Below are 23,167 nucleotides of genomic sequence, written 5' to 3' on the forward strand. Positions count from 1 at the left end.
GTTTTTGTGTGCATTATTTCTTAGAACTAATGATGCATTCGTATTTTATTGACTTTATTAGGCTAATCGATTTTGCTTAGTCCTATGCCTAGGCCTATCTAGGACTATTTTGTGTTTAATGACTAGCCATATTCATTAGCTTTTTTTTTATGACCAAAACGAAATAGCCGATAGGCCTACGCCTAATTGTCTGTTGCCTTCATTAGTCCTATCTGTTGTGCGAAGAAAAATACAGCAATAGCTGCCTGAAAAATCTAGAAGTAGGACGAACCAGGCCTAATTGCTTTTGTTCATTGGGGGACATTTTGGGATCTCCGTAAATATACGGTTTGGTCTGGTTTTATTTTTGAGACTTTCGAACTTCTTTCATGGCGTGGGACAAAACGCACCATCCAGCTTTGGAAGATTTACATTTCACGGATGATTTGCCATACCAAGGTAGTTGCTTAGCAACTAAATTGAACCCGTGGTAAAAAGCACGCACTTCACTCTGTCTTCTGCATTAAATTAAAACTGCCAAGTTAGTCGTTTAGATTAGGCCTACTTATTTTTGTCCGTTCACACGCTGTTATGAAACATGTAGGCTTAAAAGTGCTTATTTTAGGCTACACTTATTGAATAGGTCTAGAACAGAATATCAGAACCGAACATTCTAGAACATACTAGAACAGAACAGCACAGAACAAAACTGAACTGAATATAATAGGAATTTGCATAAAAGAGAACTCAGAGATTAACCTATAGCATAGCCTATATACAGCTCTGGAAAAAATTAAGAGACCACTGCAAAAATATACGTTTCTCTGGTTTTACTATTTATAGGTATGTGTTTGGGTGAAATTAACAGTTTTGTTTTATTCTATAAACTACTGACAACATTTCTCCCAAATTCCAAATAAAAATATTGTCATTTAGAGCATTTATTTGCAGAAAATGACAACTGGTCAAAATAACAAAAAAGATGCAGGGTTGTCAGACCTCGAATAATGCAAAGAAAATAAGTTCATGTTCATTTTTAAACAACACAATACTAATGTTTTAACTTAGGAAGAGTTCAGAAATCAATATTTGGTGGAATAACCCTGATTTTCAATCACAGCTTTCATGCGTCTTGGCATGCTCTCCACCAGTCTTTCACATTGATGTTGGGTGACTTTATGCCACTCCTGGCGCAAAAATTCAAGCAGCTCGGCTTTGTTTGATGGCTTGTGACCATCCATCTTCCTCTTGATCACATTCCAGAAGTTTTCAATGGGGTTCAGGTCTGGAGATTGGGCTGGCCATGACAGGGTCTTGTTCTGGTGGTCCTCCATCCACACCTTGATTGATCTGGCTGTGTGGCATGGCGCATTGTCCTGCTGGAAAAACCAATCCTCAGAGTTGGGGAACAATGTCAGAGCAAAAGGAAGCAAGTTTTCTTCCAGCACAACCTTGTACGTGGCTTGATTCATGCGTCCTTCACAAAGACAAATCTGCCCGATTCCAGCCTTGCTGAAGCACCCCCAGATCATCACCGATCCTCCACCAAATTTCACAGTGGGTGTGAGACACTGTGGCTTGTAGGCCTCTCCAGGTCTCCATCTAACCATTAGATGACCAGGTGTTGGGCAAAGCTGAAAATTGGACTCATCAGAGAAGATTACCTTACTCCAGTCCTCTACGGTCCAATCCTTATGGTCTTTTGCAAACCTCAGCCTGGCTCTTCTTTGATTCTCATTGATTAAGTTTTTTTTCTAGCTTTGCACGACTTCAGCCCTGCCCCTAGGAGCCTGTTTCGAACCGTCCTCGCTGTGCACTTCACCCCAGCGGTCGTTTGCCATTATTTTTGTAGGTCACTTGATGTCATCCTACGGTTGTTGAGTGACATTCGAATGAGTTGGCGGTCATCCCGGTCAGTAGGGAGTCATTTTCGCCCTCTGCCGGTCTGTAGCTTTGTTGTCCCCAATGTCTGCTGTTTGATCTTGTTCTTATGAAACGCTGTCTTTGAAATTTTAAGGATGGAAGCAACCTGATGCTCACTGTATCCCTCTTCCAGTAAAGCTAGAATTGAACCCTTCTTATCCTCACTCAAAACGTTCCTTTTCAACTATTTTGGCATGGTCAATAGTTATTTTTTTTATTAATATTACTTTTGAGGTACTATTAGCACTGTTTTTGCCATCCAGCTGGTCCTATTGCAAGAAGATAGTGATGACCACAGCAGTGGTTTTTATACTTTTCCTCGTTAAATAAGATTTGGTTCAGGTGATCACCTAATCAGTACCTAATTCAGTAGAATGAGGAGTACCTGTGTTGGAATTCAACAGACACTGGAATGGAATGGCTGTCATACATGTAGAGATGCTGATTTAAGAAACATTTGCAGTGGTCTCTTAATTTTTTCCAGAGCTGTATATATAGCTTTATATCTATATATTTGGCGCATATTAATTTGAAAGGGTTAGCCTATGCTTGTTCAGAAGTGGTTTGGAGTTTCATCATAATTTGAATTTCACTAATTTCTGGTAGCCTGAAATTGTGATAGGCTAATTCATCATATCTTAAATAATTTTAACAATTGATTTCATTTTCTCTTAACATTTGCTAGGTCTTTTTGTATTGGGAATGTTGTTTTTATACATGAAGTTTAGCTACATTATGAAGCCTGACAATAAAATAGACTTATTCATGAAATAATAGGCTACATTAGGCCTATGAGTTGGCCTACACCCGTTATTATTTTGTTAAAGCCTATAGCCGATTATGAATTTGTTTTAGGCTAAGTTCTCTGATTGAGCCCAGTTCTGTGTTCAATAACCCGTTGCATTGTAGGCTTTAGTCTATACTTTTTTACTTTACAAATAGCCTATATAGAGTGGGAAAAAAAAGTATTTAGTCAGCCACCAATTGTGCAAGTTCTCCCACTTAAAAAGATGAGAGAGGCCTGTAATTTTCATCATAGGTACACGTCAACTATGACAGACAAAATGAGAAAAAAAATCCAGAAAATCACATTGTAGGATTTTTTATGAATTTATTTGCAAATTATGGTGGAAAATAAGTATTTGGTCAATAACAAAAGTTTCTCAATACTTTGTTATATACCCTTTGTTGGCAATGACACAGGTCAAACGTTTTCTGTAAGTCTTCACAAGGTTTTCACACACTGTTGCTGGTATTTTGGCCCATTCCTCCATGCAGATCTCCTCTAGAGCAGTGATGTTTTGGGGCTGTCGCTGGGCAACACAGACTTTGAACTCCCTCCAAAGATTTTCTATGGGGTTGAGATCTGGAGACTGGCTAGGCCATTCCAGGACCTTGAAATGCTTCTTACGAAGCCACTCCTTCATTGCCCGGGCGGTGTGTTTGGGATCATTGTCATGCTGAAAGACCCAGCCACGTTTCATCTTCAATGCCCTTGCTGATGGAAGGAGGTTTTCACTCAAAATCTCACGAAACATGGCCCCATTCATTCTTTCCTTTACACGGATCAGTCGTCCTGGTCCCTTTGCAGAAAAACAGCCCCAAAGCATGATGTTTCCACCCCCATGCTTCACAGTAGGTATGGTGTTCTTTGGATGCAACTCAGCATTCTTTGTCCTCCAAACACGATCGAGTTGAGTTTTTACCAAAAAGTTATATTTTGGTTTCATCTGACCATATGACATTCTCCCAATCCTCTTCTGGATCATCCAAATGCACTCTAGCAAACTTCAGACGGGCCTGGACATGTACTGGCTTAAGCAGGGGGACACGTCTGGCACTGCAGGATTTGAGTCCCTGGCGGCGTAGTGTGTTACTGATGGTAGGCTTTGTTACTTTGGTCCCAGCTCTCTGCAGGTCATTCACTAGGTCCCCCCGTGTGGTTCTGGGATTTTTGCTCACCGTTCTTGTGATCATTTTGACCCCACCGGGTGAGATCTTGCGTGGAGCCCCAGATCGAGGGAGATTATCAGTGGTCTTGTATGTCTTCCATTTCCTAATAATTGCTCCCACAGTTGATTTCTTCAAACCAAGCTGCTTACCTATTGCAGATTCAGTCTTCCCAGCCTGGTGCAGGTCTACAATTTTGTTTCTGGTGTCCTTTGACAGCTCTTTGGTCTTGGCCATAGTGGAGTTTGGAGTGTGACTGTTTGAGGTTGTGGACAGGTGTCTTTTATACTGATAACAAGTTCAAACAGGTGCCATTAATACAGGTAACGAGTGGAGGACAGAGGAGCCTCTTAAAGAAGAAGTTACAGGTCTGTGAGAGCCAGAAATCTTGCTTGTTTGTAGGTGACCAAATACTTATTTTCCACCATAATTTGCAAATAAATTCATTAAAAATCCTACAATGTGATTTTCTGGATTTTTCTTTCCTCAATTTGTCTGTCATAGTTGACGTGTACCTATGATGAAAATTACAGGCCTCTCTCATCTTTTTAAGTGGGAGAACTTGCACAATTGATGGCTGACTAAATACTTTTTTTCCCCACTGTATTTTAGTACGCCTAATAGTAAGGATGATACGGCTAGTTAGGTTTTGAAACTATTGGCCTATAGAGTGCATTCGGAAAGTATTCAGACCCCTTGACTTTTTTCACATTTTGTTACGTTAAAGCCTTATTCTAAAATGGATACATTTATTTTTTCTATGTACACACAATACCCCATAATGACAAAGAGATTTTTGCACATTTATTAAAAATAAAAAACAGAAATACCTTATTTACATAAGTATTCAGACCCTTTGCTATGAGACTCGAAATTTAGCTCAGGTGCATCCATTTTCCATTGATCATCCTTGAGATGTTTCTACAACTTGATTGGAGTCCACCTGTTGTAAATTAAATTGATTGGACATGATTTGGAAAGGCATACACCTGTCTATATAAGGTCCCACAGTTGACAATGCATGTCAGAGCAAAAACCAAGCCATGAAGTCGAAGGAATTGTCCGTAGAGCTCCAAGACAGGGTTATGTTGAGGCACAGATCTGGAGAAGGGTACCAAAAATGTCTGCAGCATTGAAGGTCCCCAAGAACACAGTGTCCTCCATCATTCTTAAATGGAAGAAGTTTGGAACCACCAAGACTCTTCCTAGAGCTGGCCGCCCGGCCAAACTGAGCAATCGGGGGAGAAGGGCCTTGGTCAGGGAGATGACCAAGAAACTGATGGTCACTCTGACAGAGCTTCAGAGTTCCTCTGTGGAGATGGGAGAACCTTCCGAAGGACAACCATATCTGCAGCACTCCACCAATCAGGCCTTTATGGTAGAGTAACCACTCCTCAGTAAAAGGCACATGACAGCCCGCTCAGAGTTTGCCAAAAGGCACCCAAAGGACTCTCAGACCATGAGAAACAAGATTCTCTGGTCTGATTGAACTCTTTGGCCTGAATGCCAAGTGTCACATCTGGAGGAAACCTGGCACCATCCCAATTGTGAAGCATGGTGGTGGCAGCATCATGCTGTGGGGATGTTTTTCAGTGGCAGGGACTGGGAGACTAGTCAGGATCGAGGGATAGATGAACGGAGCAAAGTACAGAGAGATCCTTGATGAAAACCTGCTCCAGAGCGCTCAGGACCTCAGACTGGGGCAAAGGTTCACCTTCCAACAGGACAACAACCCTAAGCACACAGCCTAGACAACGCAGGAGTGGCTTCAGGTCTCTGAATGTCCTTGAGTGGCCCAGCCAGAGCCCAGACTTGAAACCAATCGAACATCTCTGGAGAGACCTGAAAATAGCTGTGCAGCGACGCTCCCCATCCAACCTGACAGAGCTTGAGAGGATCTGCAGAGAAGAATGGGAGAAACTCCCCAAATACAGGTTTGCCAAGCTTGTAGCGTCATACCCAAGAAGACTTGAGGCTGTAATCGCTGCCAAAGGTGCTTCAACAAAGTACTGAGTAAACGGTCTGAATGCATATGTAAATGTGATATTTCAGTTTATTTGTATTTTTTTATTAGCAAAAAATTCTAAAAAACAGTTTTTACTTTGTCATTATGGGGTATTGTGTGTAGATTGATGAGGGGAAAAAACTATTTCATCCATTTTAGAATAAGGCTGTAACATAATGTTTTTTGGGAAAAAGTAAAGGGGTCTGAGTACTTTCCGAATGCACTGTAGGTTTAGGCCTACCCTAGGCTACATTTCATTGCGATGGGCAAATTAGCATTTAAGAATGTTTATTGGCTGTTGCGTTTTGGCCAATCACTTGCATCTCGGATGTTTGTTTGCGTTTTGCTTATCGCTCGCTGTTTCCTGCAGCAGCATGACGCCCTCTTGACAGGCGCGTGCCGCAGCTCCATGGCACGCAGCCAGCAGAGGTCAGCTATCCCAGCTGGCTGCTCACCTCAGCAGTGGTTGTCAAGGTGACAGCGTGTCAGAGCCCCGTCTGAGTGGTGCAAGGTGTTAAGATGGGAGCAGATCTGTCATATGATGGGTTTGTCAGGAATAATGTTGAATATGAGGACAGTTGGCATCTCTCTTTCGCCCTCTGGTAAAACACACACACACACACACAGTTTTGCTCAACAGTTTTTTTTAGGATATAGAGAAAGATAGAAAAGAAAGGGAAGGAGGTCTAGCTGCTCTTCCAGTAGCTGCCAGGCTAACCTGTGGACCTGACTGGCTGACTGACTGAGGAAACTGGCCCAGGGCTCTGGGTTTAATACCTTTTCTTCAGTAGGTACACTGGTATTCACAGTTACCTATTATAACCCCAGGCCCTTCATGGGAAAAAGTAACCTACCAGGGTAATGCAATGGGAACAACAAACATAGGTCTTGGTTCACACATAGACTACATACACTCACACAATCACATTTTTCAATCAATGTAATTAATTTATAAAGCCCTTTCTACACAAAGTGCTTATACAGAAATTAACCTAAAACCCCAGAAAGCAAGCAATGCAGCTGTAGAAGCACTGTGGCTAGGAAAAACTCCCTAGAAAGGCTAGAACCTAGGAAGAAACCTAGAGGGGAACCAGGCTCTGAGGGGTGGCCAGTCCTCTTCTGTTATGTTGTTGTTGAACCTCTTTCACCGGCTGTGACAAATACAATACCTTTGGCCTTGGAGTTCTCCAGAGACAGTGAGAGGGTGAGAAACTGAGGTGTAAATGTGTCCAGTGTGTGTGTGTGTGTGTGTGTGTGTGTGTGGGTGTGTGTGTGTGTGTGTGTGTGTGTGTGTGTGTGTGTGTGTGTGTGTGTGTGTGTGTGTGTGTGTGTGTGTGTGTGTGTGTGTGTGTGTGTGTGTGTGTGTGTGTGGGTGGGTGTGTGGGTGGGCATATGTGTGTGCCCTCTCTGCTGTACATTGGCAGGGTTCAGAGGAAATTCTGGCCTTTAGGTTATAAATAGCCATCTCTCTGGCTTAACTGCAGAGGTATGAATGGCCTGTTTGACTGTGGGCTCAACTCAGAGCTCAGAGCCAGCCAGCCTGCTCAGGTACTCGGCAGTCACACCAGGTCAGCTCTGTAGAGCCTGATCATGTACAGCATATCTAATGTCAAAGTATGGTCCTATAGGAGTCCTGAGCCTGACTTGGTATTATGGATAAGAAGGACATATGGGAACAATTTAGAAGACAGTGGTGGAGCTCAAAAGCATTATTATATACATAATGAATGCCCATAATAATAATATATAATAATATAGACAACCTGAAGCACCTTGATGAAGGCTGTAATGATGACATGTCGATTTTCAATAATAAAGACACCATTTTTATTCAACGTCCATTGTCCTGAGGATGGCTGAAAAATTTGTTCCAACAGGGCCATACACCATACAGAGGTGGGAATGGGCGAGAGAGAGAGAGTCCACCCTCCCTGATCATGTATGGGCAGCACATACTACTGTATTCCCCCAGAGCCCTCCAACACCCCCAGTCCTCTGTGATAAAATGGAGGCAAAGTTAAGCCCATTGGATTGTAACGTGATCCTGGCAGCAGCTTAGTGATGTAAAGATGGGAGATAAAGCTGGTATTACAGGATGAAAGGACCCCTTTAAAGGGTTCTCTCATCTGGCGTACGCTATAGCTGGCCGCTCACTGAATCTCAATGCTGGAATCTGAAGGTGTGTGTGTGTGTGTGTGTGTGCGTGCGTGTGTGTTTGTGTGTGTGTGGGCCATGTGTTAGTTTGTTACAGTCGCCCAGAGAACTCGTTTTTAAACTTGTCAAACAATAGAAGCCTTGCAGCTCAGATGGAAGCTCCCCCTTTAATTGCACTGTTTATCGTTTTATCCCCTCTCACAGAAAGAAATGAGAGCAGAACCTGAGGTGTGTGTCTGTGTGTGTGTGTGTGTGTGTATTAAATGCATTGCATCGTTATCCTATATATAGCAGTAAGTGATTCACAACTGAAATAGAGGTTGTTAATTGGTGCTACATGGTAAGGACATAATTATCTTTTTGAATAACCGCAGCTCATAATTGTTCTACGAACCTTGTTAAGAAGTACTTTTCACCACACATTTATAATGCATCACACAATATTCCCTTGTTTGATACTCAGTTGTTTGGAACTGTGTATCAAAGCATGGATACTAATAGACATATACTTTATACACAGTACACATGTTCTCTACTACACACACACACACACACACACACACACACACACACACACACACACACACACACACACACACGCACACACACACGCTCATTACCAGTTGCTGTGTGGTGTTAATTATTGTCACGTTGTGGGGGCAGGTTTACCACCAACGACTAACACTGATTAACACATTACAGCTCCCTCAGAGGGATCCTCCCATTGGATGTGTCTGTGGCTGAACTCCCTGGTCCAGTTCCAGGCCACCATACCTAGAGGAGAGATGCCTACAGAGGGGAAGACTAACTGGGAGCAGCAGACTGACTCTCTACCAATGTTTTCCCATCCTGGTCTACTATCACTATCTTGCCCCATCCATTGAATACATGGACTAAATTAAGAGAGGTAGTGAGAGAGAAGGCAGGAGAGTATATGGGAAAGGGTAGAGTGATAAGATGTAAAAAGAGAGCAAGAATAGTTTTGCTTTTCATCATAGTTTTAGCAGCACCACAGGGAGCCTCTCAGTCCTCAGGATAGATCCTATGTTCTGCAGACAGACTAGAGGTACTTTAGATGGAAAGGAGAGGGAGAGAAAGGGGAGGGAAGGGGGAGAGGGAGAGAAGGGGGAAGAGCGAAGAAAGGTCTTGTAATAATTTCCATGTGAGATAGAGGCTCATCATGGCTTTGAGTGTCTGAGGCTGTTTGACTCAGAATGCTTGAATGTTGATGTGTGTGTCAATGTATGTGTGTGTATGTGGTGTGTCTGTGTGCCTGTCTTGTGCCTGTCCTGTGCCTCTCCTGACACACCCAACATATATTTAGCGAAACTATGGCATGGTTTGCAGGCATGTCACCTGTGATACAAGTATTTGATGTCCATCCATGTCTGAGGATGTCAGCAGTTGACGTGGAAACCGACCACTGGGGCAACAGTGAGCGTTGTTACCTTCAAGTAGGTTTTGGTTTTGCTAGGGGAATGGTGGATGGGCGTAAGCATCTGCCTCTGGTTCAAAAGGTTGTACATTCGAATCCAGTGATAGAAAGTTATTTTTTATATTTTTGTTCCCAAACCTTAACCCTTACCTTAACCATTCGGAGTTAATGCCTAACGTTAATCATTTGGAGTTAAAGCCTAAACTTAACCCTAACCTTAAAAATGTGGAATTAATGCCTAAACTTAACCTTAAACACTTTGAAATTTGACGTTTGGAACAACTTTGAAATTTGACATTTGAGAAACATGGATGAATGTCTAATTCTGACGTGAGACAGTGAGAGCTAGTTGCGGTTTGACCACATTCTACTGCCTAGCATTAGTGTGTTTTAGTACCCTTTAGAAACCAATGAAGCAAGGGTTTTTTACAAACTGCCGACAGTACTCTATTTTATATGTTCATATTCAGTGTTGAACATGATTCTTCTCTAGCCTACTCCGTTTGCTCTCGTAGTGAGTGATGCGATGGAGTATCCAGCTCTCTCCATCAGGAGGGAAGGATGGAATCTAATGGAGGAGGAAATGAATTCTCTCACCAGTGAGTGAGCAGCGTGCCATGCCGTGTGGATGCCACGGAACGTGACCAGCATACATGTGGCTTGCCGGCGGAGTGGAACGAGCTTGATGGGTACGTTCGACACGTGGGCACGATGCCAATTTAGACAAGCATGCATGCCCGTGAACGGCAAGTGTGGGAGGAAGGGGAGGGGTTGTGTGTGTGTATGTGAGAGAGAGAGGGAGAGAGAGCGAGAATAGTGATACAGTGTCCTACCAATCCATATTAAATTACCCTTTACCGGGGACATTCTCACCCAAAAGCACTGGCTCAGGAGCCTATAAACAGAGTATCACTAGTTTATCATTCTCCAGTACAATATATAGACCATAGACCTGTGGGTGTGGTATGTGGAAATCAGTGGCGGCTGGTGGGAGGAGCTATAGGAGGACAGGCTCATTGTAATACGTTTCCATATGTTTGATGTGTTTGATACCGTTCCATTAATTCCATTCCAACTATTACAATGAGCCCGTCCTCCTATATCTACTCCCACCAGCTTCCTCTGGTAGAAATGTACTCAACATCTCTACACCACTCAATTAAATCTCAAGATGATATAGATTTCTCCATGAATAGGGAGATGGTGATTAACAACTTTTATAGTGCCTTAGACCACTGCGCCACTCAACTCCTGAGTGGCGCAGTGGTCTAAGGCACTGCATCGCAGTGCTAACTGTGCCACTAGAGATCCTGGTTCGAATCCAGGCTCTGTCGCAGCCGGCCGCGACTGGGAGACTCATGGGCGGCGCACAATTGGCCCAGCGTCGTCCAGGGTAGGGGAGGGAATGGCCGGCAGGGATGTAGCTCAGTTGATAGAGCATGGCGTTTGCAACGCCAGGGTTGTGGGTTTGATTCCCACGGGGGGCCAGTATAAAAATAAAAAAATGTATTCACTAACTGTAAGTCGCTCTGGATAAGAGTGTCTGCTAAATGACTAAAATGTAAATGTTATACAAAACACATTATGGGATGCATACTGTGTGTGGAGCTGTTACAATATGAAAACTTGGATTGTGTGTGTGTGTGAGCATGCCTATTTGCAAATGGGAGTGTATTTTTATTTAATTTTATCTCCACTGACCTCTGAGAGGCTCCTGGGTGTAAATCCAAATACCAATAAACAATATGACAATACTGCCATCTACTGGGAATAATAAAGTTATGCTACATGTCAGCAATATAATGTATGACTCTTTCTCAATAGTCTTTCCTTGATTCCTGTTCTCTCCTCTCCTCCCATCCTCCCCGGATCCACCTGTCTGCCTGCAGATCTGCCTGAGAATTTCACGGTACTGTATGTCTTCCTGTGCGTGTGTTTGTGTGTGACACAGGGTACAAATCTCAAGTGAAAAATATATGAACATGTTCTACACATGGTACCCTAAGTAGGTAGGCATGTCTAAAGAATATTATTGATCTCATGTAGGCTATAGTGTTCTTGAATACATTTAATTAGACTGTAGAGGGGATTAACAAAGTGTGTGTAGTTCCAATTTAGTTGCATTTCCAAATGGCCTATGTCTTTTGACATGTCTGTTGTCCAGGTAGAGCTGTTGACATGTGGGGAGATCTGTTTCATTCTCACTTTATTTAGTCTCGGTTAGCAAATGAGGGTATTTTTAAGATAGATTATCTGCTTTGGAATTTCTTGTTTGCATCGTTGGTACCATGTTTCGAATATGTCGTCCATACGTTTTTTCAATATATGGTGTGCTTGCTAGCTAAATGAATAATTATATTCTGCAAATCGATGTTCCTCTTCAACGCAACACCTTGAAACCAGCGGCTCGCTCCGCGCTTCGCGCGTCAGCAGGCGACTGCACATGTTTTGATTACTGATTGCGAAAAGCAAAGGGGCTTGGAGTGGATTCTGAATGGAAGGAGTCGAGGGAATGGGTGTCTTCCGTGGACGCTGTGTCTTCCTATACGTCTTCTATTGATGACAGGCATAGGACAACTGAACAAGCCACCTCAGACTCATCATCAAGGGCATTGTGACTCGCAGTGATTAAAGGTATTTCATCAGTAATTTTGCACCATTTCTAGGTTATATAATTAAGGCGCTCGAAACCATGCTCATTGTGCTACTTTACTTGCTGAGAACAGAGAGGAACGATGATTATGGTGTAGCTTTTATTTTGCGAAATGTATGACAAAACAGTCAGTTACATAAGACTGAATGCGGTCGAAATAGTCAATTGCTTGACTGAATAAATTAATCTTTAATGCGCTATAAAGGTATTCAGAATTGTAATGATGGAGAAAGCATGGGTTTGCATATGATAGCATGGTGTTTAAATATGAAATCTCGATCAGAATGCATTTGACTAGATACCTTAATATGGTTATGGGGAGGTGAACATATAGCATACACTCTTAGAAAAAACGGTTCTGGATATAATGGTTCTATTGCTTGCTTCATATATGGCATCCCTAAAGGTTCTATATAGACCCCTTTTGTAGGGTTGGTTCTGATCAAAGATCAGAACCCCATTGGTTCTTCTTCACTGAACCAAAAGTGGTTCTATATAGAATCCTTGGGTTCCATATAGGGTTCTATATGGAACCAATTTCGGTTCTATATAGAACCTTAAGGGGTGCCATATATGAAGCAAGCATATAACCCTTTTTGGTTCAATCCAGAACCTTTTTTTCTAAGAAAAGAACCAGAACCTTCCGTTCAGGTCTGTCTCGGCTCTTACAACATGTCTGACAGGATATCTTCTTTTGGATATGCTCTTCTCTGGTGAATGGCCATAGTGAGAAGTTTGCACAACACAAAGGATGAAACAAAGGTTGCATCAATAATTAGTTATTCAGTCAAGCAATTGCACGTAACTGGACTGTTTTTCAGACATGCTCTCTCTCTCTCTCTCTCTCTCTCTCTGACACACACACACACACACACATGCACACACACACACACAGCCTCCTTAATGTGGAACTGACAGCATTTTAGAAACATCAAATCTTATTAAAATCTGTTCATATACAGTGCATTCAGAAAGTATTCAAGACCCCTTGACTTTTTCCAAAAATTTTTACATTACAGCCTTATTCTAAAATTGTCACGCTCGTCAAACACAGTGGACCAAGGCGCAGCGTGATATGCGAACATACTTTTATTTATATTCACCCACACGAACAAAACAACAAAACGATACGTGAAGTCCTTGGTTTACAACACAAAACCAACACGGAACAAGATACCACAATACACTGTGGAAAACAGGCTGCCTAAGTATGGTTCCCAATCAGAGACAACAAGCAACAGCTGACACTCGTTGCCTCTGATTGAGAACCACCCCGACCAACACAGAAACACATGAGCTAGATAAAGAACCTAGAACACAAACACATAGAAACTACACACCCTGGCTCAACATAACAGAGTCCCAGAGCCAGGGCGTGACAAAATTTGATTAAATTGTTTTTTTCCCTCATCAATCTACACACAATACCCCATATTGACAAAGCAAAAACAGGTTTTTATAAATGTGTGCAAATTTATTTTACAAAAACAACCCTGAAATATGACATTTACGTAGGTATTCAGACCCTTTACTCAGTATTTTGTTGAAGCACCTTTGGCAGCGATTACTGCCTCGAGTCTTCTTGGGTATGACGCTATAAGCTTGGCACACCTGTATTTGGGGAGTTTGTCCCATTCTTCTCTGCAGATCCTCTCAAGCTCTGTCAGGTTGGATTGGGAGCGTTTCAGCACAGCTATTTTCAGGTCTCTCCAAAGATGTTTGATCGAGTTCAAGTCCAGGCTCTGGCTGGGCCACTCAAGGACATTCAGAGACTTGTCCCGAAGCCAGTCCTGCGTTGTCTTGTCTGTGTGCTTACGGTCGCTGTCCTGTTGGAAGGTGAACCTTCGCCCCAGTCTGAGGTCCTGAGCGCTCTGGAGCAGGTTTTCATCAAGGATCTCTCTGTACCTTGCTCTGTTAATCTTTCCCTTGATCCTGACTAGTCTCCCAGTCCCTGCCTCTGAAAATCATCCTGACAGCATGATGCTGCCACCACCATGCTTCACCGTAGGGATGGTGCCAGGTTTCCTCCAGACGTGACGCTTGGCATTCAGGCCAAAGAGTTCAATCTTGGTTTCATCAGACCAGAGAATCTTGTTTCTCATGGTCTGAGAGTCTTTAGGTGCCTTTTGGCAAACTCCAAGCGGGCTGTCATATGCCTTTTACTGAGGAGTGGCTTCCGTCTGGTCACTCTACCATAAATGCCTGATTGGTGGAGTGCTGCAGAGATGGTTGTCCTTCTGGAAGGTTCTCTCATCTCTACAGAGGAACTCTGGAGGTCTGTCAGAGTGACCATCGGGTTCTTGGTCACCTCCCTGACCAAATTCCTTATCCCCCGATTGCTCAGTTTGGCCGGGCGGCCAGCTCTAGGAAGAGTCTTGGTGGTTCCAACCTTCTTCCATTTAAGAATGATGGAGGCCATTGTGTTCTTGGGGAACTTCGATGCTGCAGACATTTTTTGGTACCATTCTCCCAATCCAGTCTCGGAGCTCTACGGACAATTCCTTCGACCTCACGGCTTGGTTTTTGCTCTGAAATGCTCAACTGTGGGACCTTATATAGACAGGTGTGTGCCTTTCCAAATCACGTCCAATCAATTGAATTTACCACAGGTGGACTCCAATCAAGTTGTAGAAACATCTCAAGGATGACCAATGGAAACAGGATGCACCTGAAGTCAATTTCGAGTCTCATAGCAAAGGGTCTGAATACGTATGTAAATAAGTGATTTCTGTTTTGTATTTGTAATATACTTGCCCAAATTTCTAAAAACCTGTTTTCGCTTTGTCATTATGGCGTATTGTGTGTAGATTGATGAGGGAAAAAAATATTGAATCCATTTTAGAATAAGGCTGTAACGTAATAAAATGTGGAAAAGTCAAGGGGTATGAATACTTTCCGAAAGCACTGTACACATCCAGGAAGAATATGACACTTTTTTCCCCCTTTTCTGACAAGCGAGTGTTTGGACAATTAATAGGCATTGCAGTAAGTAAAACCTAATAAAACATCTGTCTCGTCCAGGACCGGAGTCTACACAGACCGGTGCGCCGTAGTCAATCAGAGGTACAGTAGGCCTATATGCAAACAAGCCATTTGCCACACGGGCTTGCCATCATCCACTTTGAACTGGACTGTGTGTTTGCAGGTAGTTGCAACAGAGCGACTTTAGATCATTAGAACGCATTCAGCAAAAGCCACAAAATACACCTGAATGGATTTCTGCAAATATGTAGCCAAATACCACCGGAGTCCTCTTACATTTGGAACTTTACAGTACTATTGATCAAACAACCATAAAAAGATAGGCTATCTTTCCCTATATGCAATCAACAACAACAACATCAACAACTAATGCTAGTCAGAGCAAGATGAGCTAAAATCTAACGAAGGACCATTATATAAACCCTCTCAAACTTTTTCAGCTAGTTGGCCGTCAAAATTGCACTAATAAACAATGGGGAAAATCCTGCTCATCCTTCTGCAGCTTGCCTGCCAATGCATGCGTTGTCCCAACCAAGCACACAAGCTAACTGGCTAAAGTTGGCTAGCTTGCTAGCTAGCTACTTCCAGTACAAATTAGAAAACACCTCACTGACCATTTTACTCACCCTAGCAGAGCTGGTTAGGCTGTTTATATGTTATATAGAGCGTTCGTGACTAACTATTACTTTTTTTGCTTAATTTTACTGACACTGGTCATATTCAGCAGGTCTTACACGTCTGTAAATTCATCAGTTATTCTGCTGTCTGGCACACTCGGACAAGAGTGCTCTGAAATCGGAGTAGATAGCTAGCCAGATTGAATTTGCGAACGCAAGAGATATGCTAACTGGATAACAGTTGTTCAGCATAGGTAGCTAGCAAAGCGATTCACATTTCTTGGTAGCTAACCAAATGACACATATCTCTACCTGTGTAGCCACCAAAAAATTATATGAGGGGAAAAAGTCAGTCACTCACCCACTCCTCCAATGACATGATGTCCTCCTAGCAGGTAGCTAGCTAGCTTTCTAGCTAACGTTAGGCTCTGTGTTTTTAGCCCTGATGAAGAAGAGGGCTGTTCTCTTTGTGTTGTCTGAATTGTAATCTGCATTTTCATTGGATAGAGTGCATTGAAGTGGCAAAAGTACACCAAACAGTATTCAAAATTGTCAAAGACTCCAGTCACCTAAGTAATAGACTGTTCTCTCTGCTACCACACGGCAAGCGGTACCAGAGCGTCGTCTAGGTTTAAAAGGCTCCTTAACAGCTTCTACCCCCAAGCCATAAGACTGCTGAACAATTAATCAAATCGCCACCCAGACTATTTACATTGACATCCTCCTGGTCATACTCAGTGCCAATCCAGGCCCCTTGTTGAATACACTGGCAGAAATGAACTGCACATATAGTTAAACTGTCCTTTAAATCCATCATTCCTTCCTCCTTTCCTCAAAGTAATCACTGATCTAACACAAGTGGATTGATGAAAGCAAGGGTTCCATTAGATAGCTTTCACCCATCCACACATTTTTATATCAGTGATTACTCCAAGAAAGGAAAGAAAGAAAGAAAGAAAGAAAGAAAGAAAGAAAGAAAGAAAGAAAGAAAGAAAGAAAGAAAGAAAGAAAGAAAGAAAGAAGTATGCATACCCTTAAGGAAAAACAACATGCTTTCACATTTGAAATGTCCACGTTTTATAAAATGTAAAATGTTTAATGCCTGTGTGTCCATATATGCTGATGATTCAATCCTATATGCGTCAGGAACCACAGCTAATGAAGTCAATGAAACCCTTAACAAAGAGTTGCAGTCAGTTTTGGAATGGGTGGCCAGTAAAAAACTGGTCCTGAACATCTCTAAAACTAAGAGCATTGTATTCAGTACAAATCATTGCCTAAGTTCCATGCCTCAGCTGAATCTGGTAATGAATGGTGTGGCTGTTGAACAAGTTGAGGAGACTACATTACTTGATGTTACCTTAGATTGTAAACTGTCATGGTCAAAACATATAGATTAAATGGTTGTAAAGATGGGGAGAGGTCTGTCCGTGATAAAGAGATGCTATGCTTTTTTGACACCACACTCCATAAAGCAAGTCCTGTAGGCTCTAGTTTGATCTTATCTTGATTATTGTCCAGTCAAATAGTCAAGTGCTGCAAAGAAGGATCTAGTTAAGCTGCAGCTGGCCAAGAACAGAGCGGCATGCTTTGCCCTTCATTGTAATCAAATGGCTAATATCAATACCATGCATGCCAGTCTCTCTTGGCTAAGAGTTGAGGAAAGACTAACTGCATCACTTCTTGTTTTTATAAGAAACATTAATATGTTGGAAATTCCCAATTGTTTGCATAGTCAACTTACACACAGCACTGACACACACAATTACCCCACCAGACATGCCACCAGGGTTTTTTTCAGAGTCCCCATGTCCAGAACAAATTCAAGGAAATGTACTGTATTATACAGAGCCATGATTGCATGGAACTCACCTCACGGCACAACGCCTATCCCCAATGTGACCTACTTGTGTATGTACTGACATGTATGTGTACCTGATAGATGCACACACACACTACATGTTAATGTTTTAAAATGTACAGTGGGGAAAAAAAGTATTTAGTCAGCCACCAATTGTGCAAGTTCTCCCACTTAAAAAGATGAGAGAGGCCTGTAATTTTCATCATAGGTACACGTCAACTATGACAGACAAAATGAGAAAAAAAAAAAGTATTTGGTCACCTACAAACAAGCAAGATTTCTGGCTCTCACAGACCTGTAACTTCTTCTTTAAGAGGCTCCTCTGTCCTCCACTCGTTACCGGTATTAATGGCACCTGTTTGAACTTGTTATCAGTATAAAAGACACCTGTCCACAACCTCAAACAGTCACACTCCAAACTCCACTATGGCCAAGACCAAAGAGCTGTCAAAGGACACCAGAAACAAAATTGTAGACCTGCACCAGGCTGGGAAGACTGAATCTGCAATAGGTAAGCAGCTTGGTTTGAAGAAATCAACTGTGGGAGCAATTATTAGGAAATGGAAGACATACAAGACCACTGATAATCTCCCTCGATCTGGGGCTCCACGCAAGATCTCACCCTGTGGGGTCAAAATGATCACAAGAACGGTGAGCAAAAATCCCAGAACCACACGGGGGGACCTAGTGAATGACCTGCAGAGAGCTGGGACCAAAGTAACAAAGCCTACCATCAGTAACACACTACGCCACCAGGGACTCAAATCCTGCAGTGCCAGACGTGTCCCCCTGCTTAAGCCAGTACATGTCCAGACCCGTCTGAAGTTTGCTAGAGTGCATTTGGATGATCCAGAAGACGATTGGGAGAATGTCATATGGTCAGATGAAACCAAAATAGAACTTTTTGGTAAAAACTCAACTCGACGTGTTTGGAGGACAAAGAATGCTGAGTTGCATCCAAAGAACACCATACCTACTGTGAAGCATGGGGGTGGAAACATCATGCTTTGGGGCTGTTTTTCTGCAAAGGGACCAGGACGACTGATCCGTGTAAAGGAAAGAATGAATGGGGCCATGTATCGTGAGATTTTGAGTGAAAACCTCCTTCCATCAGCAAGGGCATTGAAGATGAAACGTGGCTGGGTCTTTCAGCATGACAATGATCCCAAACACACCGCCCGGGCAACGAAGGAGTGGCCTCGTAAGAAGCATTTCAAGGTCCTGGAGTGGCCTAGCCAGTCTCCAGATCTCAACCCCATAGAAAATCTTTGGAGGGAGTTGAAAGTCCGTGTTGCCCAGCGACAGCCCCAAAACATCACTGCTCTAGAGGAGATCTGCATGGAGGAATGGGCCAAAATACCAGCAACAGTGTGTGAAAACCTTGTGAAGACTTACAGAAAACGTTTGACCTGTGTCATTGCCAACAAAGGGTATATAACAAAGTATTGAGAAACTTTTGTTATTGACCAAATACTTATTTTCCACCATAATTTGCAAATAAATTCATTAAAAATCCTACAATGTGATTTTCTGGATATTTTTTTCTCATTTTGTCTGTCATAGTTGACGTGTACCTATGATGAAAATTACAGGCCTCTCTCATCTTTTTAAGTGGGAGAACTTGCACAATTGGTGGCTGACTAAATACTTTTTTTCCCCACTGTATGTCAATTGTAAAGTATTTTGTCTGTAATGTATTTTTCGTTATGTGTCGGACCCCAGTAAGACTAGCTGTCGCCATTGGAATCGGCTAATGGGGATCCTAATAAAATAAAATGTGAAACCATGTGGTTTTGGAACACATGATGATATTTCACCTGCAAACATTTCTTTGTCATTAGGATGTCCCAGGAACATCGTCTCAGTGTTTTTAACTTACATATTTGACACACTTTGACATACATGATTACATTGTGTATGTTTATTTATACAGTAATTATTATTCAACAAGTCCTCACCTGGGATTTGAATTCACAAACTCTTGGTTGACAGCATTCCGATTTTCCTGTTATGCCACCATGTCTGTGTCAATAACTGATTTGATTGGACTTCAAAGTAAATCTCAGCTTTCTTAAAAATAAACTAAAGAAAAACTATTATATTTATCATAGTGATTCAGGAGTAACATTAAAACAGAATAATATTCCCCACCAACATTAGACAACTATACAGAAAACACTCAAATTGCTGAAATAAGTAAGTTAAATCAATGAGAGAATAGTCTGATTAACTGATAACTCAAATAGTAATGCAGATAGCACTCTTTTGCTAAGACATATATTATAGGTAATGAATATTTAGGGTACTTCTGAGAATGCTAGAGACTTTTTGGTGCATCAGAAAGATCAGCGTACCACAACAAATCCAGAGGTTGTAATATCGAATCCCAGGTGGGGTCATTTTGAAAAGTCAGCACGAAGTGATCATGTCAAATGTAATCATATTGATTAAAGATGTTTACACTATTTTAGCTGAACAGCGTACCACTTACCTTAAAACCTCCATACCATTTTATTACATCCTTTACAAACAAACACATGCGAAATGTTTCATATAATATTTTCACATGTGAAATAGATGTTTTCATATGTAGCTGAAATGACGTGAGGTCAGTTGTTCACATATTAAACCATATGTTCATGTGTATAAAAAGTCACATGAATTAAACATGTTAACATGTTTTCACCACACATGTGAAATTTGCAGTTTCACATGTGAAAAATGTTCACATGTGAAAATCTAACTCTCACATGTGGAATTGCATGTTTTAAGTGTGAAAAACGTTCAAATGTTGTCAGGTGTAGTATCATCGTATCACATGTTGAAATTTTGCATCCCCATGTTGTCACATTTATTTCACATGAGATCATGTTTTCACATGTGCTCAAATGTGTAGTTTCATGTTATTACATGTTGCTTTTACATGTTACATGTTATCACATTAACTTCACATGAGATCACATGTGATCACGTGAAATTCATGTGGTTTTTCCGTAAGGGTATATTAGAGCTGGACATCCTAGTTTCATTAGGTCACTTTCCTCTTGTGATGATTTAGTTGATAACTTTAATAGCAAATTAAGGGCAACCATTGATGCCATAGCTCCAGTAAAGTTGAAAAAGGCCACATCCAAACGGAGAGCCCCTTGGATGAGTGAGGAAACTAATAAATTAAAGAGAAATGGCAGAAAGGCAGAACGGAAGTGGAGAAAGTCAAAGTTACAGGTCCATTATGATATTCTGAGTGAGAAACTTGGCATATATAACAAGGCAATTAGAAATGCCAGACAGGCAAAATTTTTCTAACTTGATCACCAATAACTAGAATAATTTGAGAGTGCTCTTCTCGACCATTGATGGCCTGATAAATCCTACCCCCGCAAACCTATGTGAACTTTCCTCCACATCTAAATGTGATGAGTTTGTGGCATATTTCAGAGATAAGTACCTGTGCCGCTTCCTGTGTAAGGCAGGGTCGTACTCTCCGAATGTTGTAGAGCATGAACCTACAGGATCGGGTCACCGCCTTGATGTTAGCGGAGAACGACAGGGTGTTGTCCAGGGTCACGCCAAGGCTCTTCGCACTCTGGGAGGAGGACACAACGGAGTTGTCAACCGTGATGGCGAGATCATGGAACGGGCAGTCCTTCCCCGGGAGGAAGAGCAGCTCCGTCTTGCCAAGGTTCAGCTTGAGGTGGTGATCCGTCATCCACACTGATATGTCTGCAGACATGCAGAGATGCGATTCGCCACCTAGTTATCAGAAGGGGGAAAGGAGAAGATTAGTTGTGTGTCGTCTGCGTAGCAATGATAGGAGAGGCCATGTGAGGATATGACAGAGCCAAGTGACTTGGTGTATAGCGAGAATAGGAGAGGGCCTAGAACTGAGCCATGGGGGACACCAGTGGTGAGAGCACGTGGTGCGGAGACAGCTTCTCGCCATGCCACTTGGTAGGAGCGACCGGTCAGGTAGGACGCAATCCAAGAGTGAGCCGCGCCGGAGATGCCCAGCTCGGAGAGGGTGGAGAGGAGGATCTGATGGTTCACAGTATCAAAGGCAGCAGACAGGTCTAGAAGGACAAGAGCAGGGGAGAGAGAGTTAGCTTTAGCAGTGCGGAGAGCCTCCGTGACACAGAGAAGAGCAGTCTCAGTTGAATGACCAGTCTTGAAACCTGACTGGTTTGGATCAAGAAGGTCATTCTGAGAGAGATAGCAAGAGAGTTGGCTAAAGACGGCACGCTCAAGAGTTTTGGAGAGAAAAGAAAGAAGGGATACTGGTCTGTAGTTGTTGACATCAGAGGGATCGAGTGTTGTTTTTTTGAGAAGGGGTGCAACTCTCGCTCTCTTGAAGGGACATAGCCAGCGGTCAAGGATGAGTTGATGAGCGAGGTGAGGTAAGGGAGAAGGTCACCGGGGATGGTCTGGAGAAGAGAGGAGGGGATAGGGTCAAGCGGCCAGGTTGTTGGGCGGCCGGCCGTCACAAGTCGCAAGATTTTATCTGGAGAGAGAGGGGAGAAAGAAGTCAAAGCATAGGGTAGGGCAGTGTGAGCAGGACCAGCAGTGTCATTTGACTTAACAAACGAGGATCGGATGTCGTCATCCTTCTTTTCAAAATGGTTGACGGAGTCATCCACAGAGGGGGGAGGGAGGATTCAGCAGGGAGGAGAAGGTGGCAAAGAGCTTCCTAGGGTTAGAGGCAGATGCTTGGAATTTAGAGTGGTAGAAAGTGGCTTTAGCAGCAGAAACAGATGAAGAAAATGTAGAGAGGATGGAGTGAAAAGATGCCAGGTCCGCAGGGAGTCTAGTTTTCCTCCATTTCCGCTCGGCTGCCCGGAGCCCTGTTCTGTGAGCTCGCAATGAGTCATCAAGCCACGGAGCTGGAGGGGAGGACCGAGCCTGCCGGGAGGATAGGGGACATAGAGAGTCAAAGGATGCAGAAAGGGACGAGAGGAGGGTTGAGGAGGCAGAATCAGGAGATTGGAGGGAGAAGGATTGAGCAGAGGGAAGAGATGATAGGATGGAAGAGGAGAGAGTAGCGGGAGAGAGAGAGCGAAGGTTGCGACGGCGCATTACCATCTGAGTAGGGGCAGAGTAGTGTTGGAGGAGAGCAAGAGAGAAAAGGATACAAAGTAGTGGTCGGAGACATGGAGGGGAGTTGCAGTGAGATTAGTAGAAGAACAGCATCTAGTAAAGATGAGGTCAAGCGTATTGCCTGCCTTGTGAGTAGGGGGGGACGGTGAGAGGGTGAGGTCAAAAGAGGAGAGGAGTGGAAAGAAAGAGGGAGATAGAAATGAGTCAATGGTAGACGTAGGGAGGTTAAAGTCACCCAGAACTGTGAGGGGTGAGCCATCCTCAGGAAAGGAACTTATCAAGCCGTCAAGCTCATTGATGAACTCTCCAAGGGAACCTGGAGGGCGATAAATGATAAGGATGTTAAGCTTGAATGGGCTAGTGACTGTGACAGCATGGAATTCAAATGAGGAGATAGACAGATGGGTCAGGGGAGAAAGAGAGAATGTCCACTTGGGAGAGATGAGGATTCCTGTGCTACCACCCCGCTGACCAGATGCTCTCGGGGTATGCGAGAACACATGGTCAGACGAGGAGA

The 23,167-nt window shown here is 42.9% G+C and overlaps 1 protein-coding gene across 3 annotated transcripts in view; it reads left to right on the forward strand.

Moving 5' to 3' along the window:
* Positions 1–11,929: 11,929 nt before the first annotated feature.
* Positions 11,930–23,167, forward strand: part of LOC121554181 (high-affinity lysophosphatidic acid receptor-like) — a 36,037-nt gene continuing 24,799 nt past the window's right edge. For all 3 annotated transcript variants that reach the window (XR_005997651.1, XM_041867662.1, XM_041867670.1), the window contains exon 1: positions 11,930–12,080. The gene's annotated coding sequence lies outside the window, so the exon portion shown is untranslated. The remainder of the gene's footprint in view (positions 12,081–23,167) is intronic.

Source organism: Coregonus clupeaformis, chromosome 23, assembly GCF_020615455.1.
Source record: "Coregonus clupeaformis isolate EN_2021a chromosome 23, ASM2061545v1, whole genome shotgun sequence".
Classification (NCBI taxonomy): Eukaryota; Metazoa; Chordata; class Actinopteri; order Salmoniformes; family Salmonidae; genus Coregonus; species Coregonus clupeaformis.